Below are 8,991 nucleotides of genomic sequence, written 5' to 3' on the forward strand. Positions count from 1 at the left end.
AACACTATGAAGCTCTAACATCACCTAAAACCTCTATAACTACTACTGCTTCCTGTCATGTACCACCAGCTTCTACTGCCAGTCAAGTTTATGTTTCTAAAGGCGACTCTTCGGATTCTCTTAGTGCTAATGAAAGTTCAGCTCTTCTGAAAGAGGAGACTGTCAGTCCATCATCTTTATGTGTATTTTTTGATGATGAAGATGAAGGAAAGAGTACTATAGTATAATTCTATGTTGTCTGTTTGTAGTTAGTGTAGTTATAGTTAATTGATGTATTGGACAATTTCTTTATACATGCGCAAAATTTCGAGTAAAATCCTTTAAGAAAATTTACAAAGTGATGTCAGTGCATGTTTTTGAAGTAGTATTATTAAATGATATATATTACATGCTACAAGTTAATATGACAAATACAATGATTATAATAATGTAGTAAATGTTGAGCTGTCAACTTGTATTCTGTATCATTGACATTATTTTACACACTACAATACACACTGACTTGTTTCTTTATCTTAAACATTTACTTAAAAATTAAGGCATTCTTTCCTCTATTATATTTCTGATGACTAATATAAATTCTGATAATATTACAAAATACTTTGATGTACAATTGTCATCAGTGCCATTTGAACTCTGTCTGTGTCATTGTTGATGACATACATCAGAAATTACCATGATATAATTATTCATGTTAAAACAAACATAAACTTTCTATGCTGTGTAAGGCAGAAAAGAGAAACTCTTGGAGAATAATATTTGAAGATTGTGTCAGTAAATAATAGTAAAACGACTTCAGGTTTATATTTCTACTAATTACCTGCTTTTAAAGTGAAATTCTAAATTTTTACTACAGTTTTATTACAAGAAAGTGTTTTGTAAATGTCTCAAAAATTAATCTAAAATCAAAAAAATAACAGTAACTAGCTTCTTGTCATTATTAATCTTTCTATATTATACAAATAATTGCACGCAAATTTGGTTTTTAGCTTGCTTGGTGTCATGATTGCTAACAAAATATGTTGAACAGGTGTTCATTGTACACAATTTGAGTGTTTTTTACTGCTAATTAAATTAGAGATGACAATAACTCAGTGCAATATTTAACTGATTAAACTGAATATTAGCTACCCATAACACAGTGTTATTAAATATTTTTACACAGGATTCATCTACAATGAGATCAAAATTATTATAGATGTGGTTTTTTCATAAACTAAAATATATAAATATATATATATTATATATAAATACGATTATTTTATTATACTTTTAGTTGTTAATTATATCTATAATATTATAATTGACTTCATTTCATTTTGAGTATAAACAGAGTATATTATGGGTAGCTAAAGATAATTTAAAGGGACAGATGCCCCATTTTTTTGACGGTTGTACATTATTGGAATTCTTTAGCTAAGCTTATCAGTGTTTACCCAGTGAAATTTGTGACTTCAAATTCATATGTGTCCAGAATTATCTGCGTTTGGATGACTTGTCAATTAAAGATATTCAGCGATATATTGAAAAGACATAGAAATAGAGAGTAAAATTCCTAGTTTGAAGTATTTTTAAACAAATTATGCGATTTTCGACTATTTACATATATTCAAGACCCAAATCAACCCTCAAGATGGCGAATCTGTCCCTTTAAAGCAGTTTGTTTTACATCAATTTTTAGATGTCTAGATATTTTTTGCTTGTTATTATCGTGTGTTTTGCTGTGTTATGGTTTTGGTGTACATGCTCTTTTTTTCAGTGATACTTAGTGCCAAAATGTATCAAATTGTCAAAGCTTTCAAATTGTCAAAATGTATTATAGAATTGCTAGAATAGAATTTATTAATACACAACTGTCAAAGCAAGTTTTAGTTTTGTTTTTTTTTCATTTATTTTTTTGACAGGTTTTATTTCTGTAATATTATTTTCTTTAAAAAATTTTGCACATATTAACTTCCAGTTTTCTTTTTTTCTACAGAATTGTCAGCTGTTGAGTTTTTCAGTTTTGGAAACAGATTTATAGATTCATTCTATTATTTGCTGCCTTGTATTTATTTGCTTTACATAGATCATTTTATATGAGTTTTAAAGTCATATTTGTTTTATTTATTTATTTGCTTAATAGTTTTTTGTAGTTTTGCATAATAATTCAAGATATATCTTATAGTTCAATTTTATTTAATGAAATTTAAAATGAAGTAACTTATATTTATCACGTTTCATGTAGAAAAATATGAATAGAATTGAATTCTATAAGAACTTTCGGAAATGAAAAGTATAGTACAAAATATTAAAAATGTTTACAGGGTGCAAAAGAAAATTTGTGATATGGAAGCAGATTTTATAAAGGTGATTGTTCTATTTTACCTGCTAATGTATTTACAACTATATAAAATTATATGAGGCTTGAATTTTTGTAGGGAATAAAATATCATGTTTTTGATATTTATTTGTGACAATAGCTTTTGCTATTTTGTTAATGTGCAATATTTTTGTATTTGATGATCGTTAATGGAGTGCAATATGAACTAGTAGTATTAATGTTGTGATTATTGATGTTGTACAATAGTTATATTATTATACCATACTATACTATATGTATCTACAATGTGTTAGGTTGGCAAATGTATATCATATTGTATTTAAAAGTATCTACTGTTGACAAGCCGTTGATGCTATCTCTAGTAATTTTTGTTTTTGAATATACATCTTTGAGGTCATAAAAGATTAATCTGTTTAAAAATATAATCAAAAAGTTTTCAGAATATAACGAAACAAAGATATATTCTGTTTTTGGTTTTAATATATCATGGGAATAATTCATTTTACTTTGGGTCCTTTAGCCTTAGAGAATTTATGTTCCACAAGATACGCAATGTCTTATGTCTTAATGTGCGATGCATTAACGCATGATAATGAATGTTTTGGTGTTTAATAAATGAGAAACGATGGCAAACTCATTTTTGAGGGGAATCCAAAATCCAACCACTATGATTCAAAATAGAAAATTTAGCATTTAACAAAACGATCATTTAGACAGGTATAATTAGAAATCTTCTTCATTGTTAAATTTGTAGTTGTTTTCAGCCTAATACTATGTTCCTTGATGTTGGCGAAGTAAAATCCGAGTAGTGAATTTGTTTAGAAGTCCAGGATGTGAGGGAAATTGTCAGCGAGTGTTTGACAACAAATTTGGAAGAAGGGTGTATGGAAGTGTGTTTTAGTAAAAGTTTGGTCTGTATTCTGCTTCAGAATGGGTGAAATTTGTTAGTGAAAATGAGTTATACCATGATGAGCATGATACAATGAATTATACTATTTATGTATTTGTTATATATTATCAAATGCTTATTATTATTAAGATTCTAGTTACAATAAAGTTTATTCTAGTCCTTTGTTGAAATTCCTTCCGACAAATTTTATCTTGGTAATGGTTAGGCCTGACTTCCTCAAATATTGTCAAAGAAAAAGATTCATAATAAAAATACCCAGTGTAACACAGTCGAATGAGATGATATGGTGAAAAGATACCATCCTTTATAGCATGGATTTGTATTCTTTCTGTTTCTATTACTCCTTTCAGGATCCTTTATCGAATGTATTATCCCACTCCCCCCTTGAGGCGCGAAAATAACCTTAATAACAACCACAAGTGTAGACGTTGGTGTGCAATCTGGGAGTGGGAGGGTGTTGGTAGCGGGAGTTCTAAAGAGGAATGGTTTCTGGTAAAGATGGGAGAAATAATGACTACATTTTGCTCTATCAGTGTAGCTATCTAAATAAATAATGACAGTTTGCTGAAGTGTATAATGTGAAATGACCCAATGACTGGAGGTGATAAATTAATGATCTAATTATTACTTGGTATATTTCTCTCATGTGTAAATTACAACACCCCAAGTTGAATTATGTACATTGTACACCAGACACACTCAAACTAACACGATCATAGATTGGTAGAGATGAAGGCATGGCAATCCAACGACACATTTTATTTTGCTTTCAATTAATCATTATTTATGGATCTGGATGGACTTTGGTAAATTCGGAACACAAATTCTCTGACAATGTGCAGTCGGATAGAAAGGTATGGTAGTTTTATTTAGTTAAAACTCAAGATTTACTAAAAATTGGGGTTACGGGTTACAAAGCAGAATCATATACGCTTGATTTTCAGGCTTAATATCAAAGTAGGCCAGCGAATTTTATATAAGTCTCCTTGAAAGTATCTTTTTCGTTGGTCATAACATAGTCTTTCCGATACAAATTCTCCGCCTTTTCCGGGAAAATGAATAAATTTTGATTCGAGAATCTCCAAATTGTGACTTACACAATATTATCATGTATTTTATCATCATTATTAGGATGTTATAGAATATAGATGGAGTGCTTGGAGTGAATATACGTCATGTTCCAGATCCTGTGATACTGGAATTAAATATAGACATCGAGATTGTTACAGTATCGGGTAAGATAACATGGGATGTGGGAGGGGAGAGGGAGTAGGGAGGATCTGGCAGTATCTGCTAGCGACTTCATAAAATGTTTTTGTTTGCACGTAAGCAAACAACTGTAAATTAATGTGCCACCAGTTCGCATGATCAATTTCCAATGGAAATGTATTCCGTTCGGAACGTTCCACCATCAACCTAGATTTTTTACTAACCCTCTGATTAGAGTGGAATAACCTTTTAATCTTTCAGGAAAAACACGAGAAAGGTCTCCTCCAACAGATGTACTGGTCAGACTAAGGGCTACAGCACTTGTAATCGTCAGGTAAAAATATCCTTTCCCTCGTTGTATATGTATAAAGCACATTCCAAAACACTTATTTTTCCACTGTCAAAGCTTGCTAGTAGCAACACCTATTTCAGTCAAACCTCATTGATAACAGTTTCTTTCACTACTCTATACACCCATCCACATACCATTCAATCCGATACGAAAAAGGTTCCCAAAACATTCACGAAGCGTCCCCCTATTTCACATCCAATGTACCATTGGTATAGGCTGATCTTCATCATCCTTAGAGAATGTTTTCGCAGCATTTTCCACTTTTGTCACCTTCCATTCTATTATAACATTTGATTGTTGGTTTTAAAGGGTCACTTAAAACAGCTCTACTATCTTCATATCAGTTTCTACTGAGCTGTTCATTTCCCACAAATCACGAGAAAATACTTACTAAACCATATAAATTCAAATCTGGTAAAATGGCAAATCTTCACGGATGACGATCGTGAAGCCAGTGGAGGTTTTGTTGTGAAATTGGGGGTTTTGTCTCTTATTTCATTTATTTCATATTTTGTCGGCCGCAATTTAATTTGTTGTAGTCTGTAACATTTAATATAATCAGTGCAAGAGTTAAATACCCTTGACACAACTTAGTTGCACGAGTTAGATACCCTTGGCAACAGTTTAGTCCAGCGCCATTTTTACTTGTTCATTCACTGCACAAGAGAGATCTGTTCCCGTCTGAGTGGTTTGATTTGGGGTGAAGGACAAAATTCTTCAGAATGTACATGTATATGTATTAAAGTCTTAAAGTTTTAAATATCCACACTTTCAAGTTCATAGTAAGACATTACTGAAACTTGCCCCTTTCACCCTTCCTCATTCCCACCATAATAAAGTTCTGAAGAATTTTCAAGAGAAATTGAAGAAGTATTCTGTGGTAGAAGAGTATAAACATCAGGAGAGATTCTATATGTTCCTGGAGAATTTCTACTCAACAGAAGAGAATTTAATGGTCTTGAAGGTGATATTTGGTGGAAAGTAAAATCAAAATGTCAGACGAGGAAGTGACAGTTGCTGATGTGCACAGAAACCCGGAGGACAGACAACAAAATGAACTCCTTGCAGAGACTAAACAGAATAGGAAGATCCTCAAGGGTAGGATAACTCACGCCATCAACAGAGTAAAAACTTCTATTGAGAGTCAAAGCATAACAGCACGAAGAATAACCAAGGAATTGGATGCTATTAAGGCTGACTGTTCATCAGCTAGGCAAGCTAATGGCGCATTGTATGGTTTAGTCAAGGAAACAGAAGAAGGCAGATTAGATCAATGGGATGATGAATTGGTATCAACTCTACATGACATAGAAGAGATTATAGAAGATTATATTACCTCACTGGGAGCCAATCCGGCTTCTATCTCTACTATAAATACAAGCACTTCACATAACACTGAAGAGACTACAATGAACGCGCCTCCATCGAGTATCGAAGAGCAACGTAACGAAATAGAACCTCTTTTGAATACAGAGTCTACCTCAGCCAATGCAACAAATGAAACTCTGCCATCATCTACTGCAATCAATGGAAACTCAACTGTTACGACACAACTTACGAACAATAATCAACTGGAAGCTGTTGATGATTGGATTGACAAATTAGAAGAGTTTAAAGAGACTGACTTTTCAAATCAACTCAGAGATATGTCCGTAGCGGAAGCATTGTTCAAAATAGAAGCAACCAGAGATATTCCTGCAGTAGAAATACCAAAATTTGATGGTAATGCTCTGAAATACGTAGATTTCATAGAGAAATTCAAGCTCAACATACACGAAAAACAACACCTACGGGAGGGCATGAGGATGACGCAATTGAAGATGCATCTTGAAGGCGATGCAGCTCATCTACTTTCTGGTATGGGGAATCAAGGAATAATGTATACCACTGCACTGAAGTCCCTGAAACAAGAGTTTGGACAGAGAAGTAGTATATCAAGAAAATGGATCAACAAACTGACCAAAGGAAGTAAGATTTATTCCAATGATAGAAGCAGATTGAGAGACCTATCGATGGATATCATCAATTGCATAGCAACTTTGAAATTGATTTAATATGAATCTGATGTCAATGCCACAGATAACCTTAGAATGATCATCAGAAGATTGTCAGATCATTTGATAGACAAATGGAAATCTTGTTCAACTACCATTAGAGATAGAGATGAAACACCAAACATTGAACATATCAATGCCTTCATGAGAAAACATGTCAGAGCTATGTTTGACCCCGAATACTTCTTCGAAACCAACAAGATCTGTTAATATTACGCAGAAAAGTGGATTTTGTCACGTCTGTGAAGAGAATCATAGAATATACGACTGTTCTGTATTTAAAAACCTACCATATGATGAGAAGCTGAAGAAGGTCAAGGAGTTGAGACTGTTTCAGTTGTTTAGCTAAAGGTCACCTGTCAAAGGACTGCAGAAGAAAACGTCCCTGTGGTAAAGATGGTTGTACTAGGTTGCACAACACTCTCCTTCATACAAACCCACCCACAGCTAGCAGTGTTTCAACACTAGATAAAGCGGGAATTCTTCCTGTACTTCGAGCTAAATTCCTAACACCTGGTGGACGTTACATATGGGGGAATATACTCCTTGATAGTGGTGCTGGTACAACAATTATTCGTAAAGGCTTCTCCAAGGACCTTAAATTACAAGGTACCAAGGAGAGAATAGACCTTGCAGTAGTAGGTGGAAAACAGATACACCAGAAAGACAGTAGACGAGTTAAATCCAAAATCCTAGCTGCAAATGGAGCGGAAGAATATGATATTGAGGCCCATGAGCTAGATTCTACTGTACTCGATATTCCCAAGTTGAATAGAGAGTGGCTCAAATCATTTCCACATTTAGCAGATATTGTGGATGATATCAATCACTGTGGAGGAACTATAGATATGGTACTTGGTGTCCATTACAGTCATATTCATGCTGAAGAAGAGGTCAGACAAGGATTAGAATATGAACCTCTAGCCCGAAGAACGAAATTGGGATGTTGGCCCAGATGGTAGTTCCAGAATGGCACAACTCTGTTCCATCAACTTTGTAGAGAAGATTGACCTACAAAAATTTTATGCACTGGAGACAATAGGAATACAAGCACCTGATTGTTCATGTCCAGTTACTGCTTTGTCACTAGAAGATAAACTTACCATGAAGGTATTCGAAGAGACTTGCAACCATGATGGTAATAGATATTCCATAGGTCTTCCCTGGAAAAAGGACCCTTCATTATTACCAAACAATTATTGCGAGAAGATTGACATCATTAGAGCGAAACTTACTCAAGGACCCAGTGAAAGCTGAACTGTACAATAAAGTGATTAATGAATATGAGAAAAATGGCTGGGCAGCTGAAGTGAAACCAACTGATAACTATTCAGAGGAAAATCCAGTTTATTATTTGCCTCACCACGGTATTTATAGACCTGATAAGGAGAGTACCCCATTAAGAGTTGTCTTTGATCCAGCTACACTGATAAATGGTACATCGCTAAATTCATTCCTTTGTAGAGGACCCTGCTTAATTGGAAACCTACTCGGAGTTTTACTAAGATTTAGAGAAAATGTTGTTGCATTTATGGGTGATATTTCAAAAATGTTCCTGCAGATTCTATTGGAAGAGAGAGATACACAAGTCCATAGATTTCTGTGGAGAAATCTGAACCAACAACAATCGCCAACAATTTACAGACTCTTAAGAGTTGCTTTTGGTGACAAACCTACACCAGCCATGGCTAGCTATGTGATGTTGAGAATGGCTAAGGATAACGCTGTTTTATTTCCTGAAGCTGCTAAAATACTGGAGAAAGATCGGTACATGGATGATCTCATTCGCTCTTGCAGCACTCCATCAGAAGCTGTAACCTGCATCAATCAACTGGAAGCCGTCTTGAAAACTGGGAGCTTTAACGTTAAACAATGGTATTGCTCACACAAGACAGTTCACGATGAATTGGATGGAACACCATTTATAGAAGATTTAAATGTTCCTGACTCACGAAACATAGAATTAATTTCAAATAAGAACGATACCAAAACACTTGGCATTTGTTGGAATCCAGAAGCTGACGTCATAAAATGTCTTGTTAAAGAGATAACAGTTGAGAGGCTTACAAAGAGAATCATTCTTTCCAAAGTGGCTATGATCTACGATCCATTAGGATTAGCCAGTGGAGTAACTATAAGAGCA

This window comes from Lottia gigantea (genome assembly GCF_000327385.1).
Source record: "Lottia gigantea unplaced genomic scaffold LOTGIsca_33, whole genome shotgun sequence".
Classification (NCBI taxonomy): domain Eukaryota; kingdom Metazoa; phylum Mollusca; class Gastropoda; family Lottiidae; genus Lottia; species Lottia gigantea.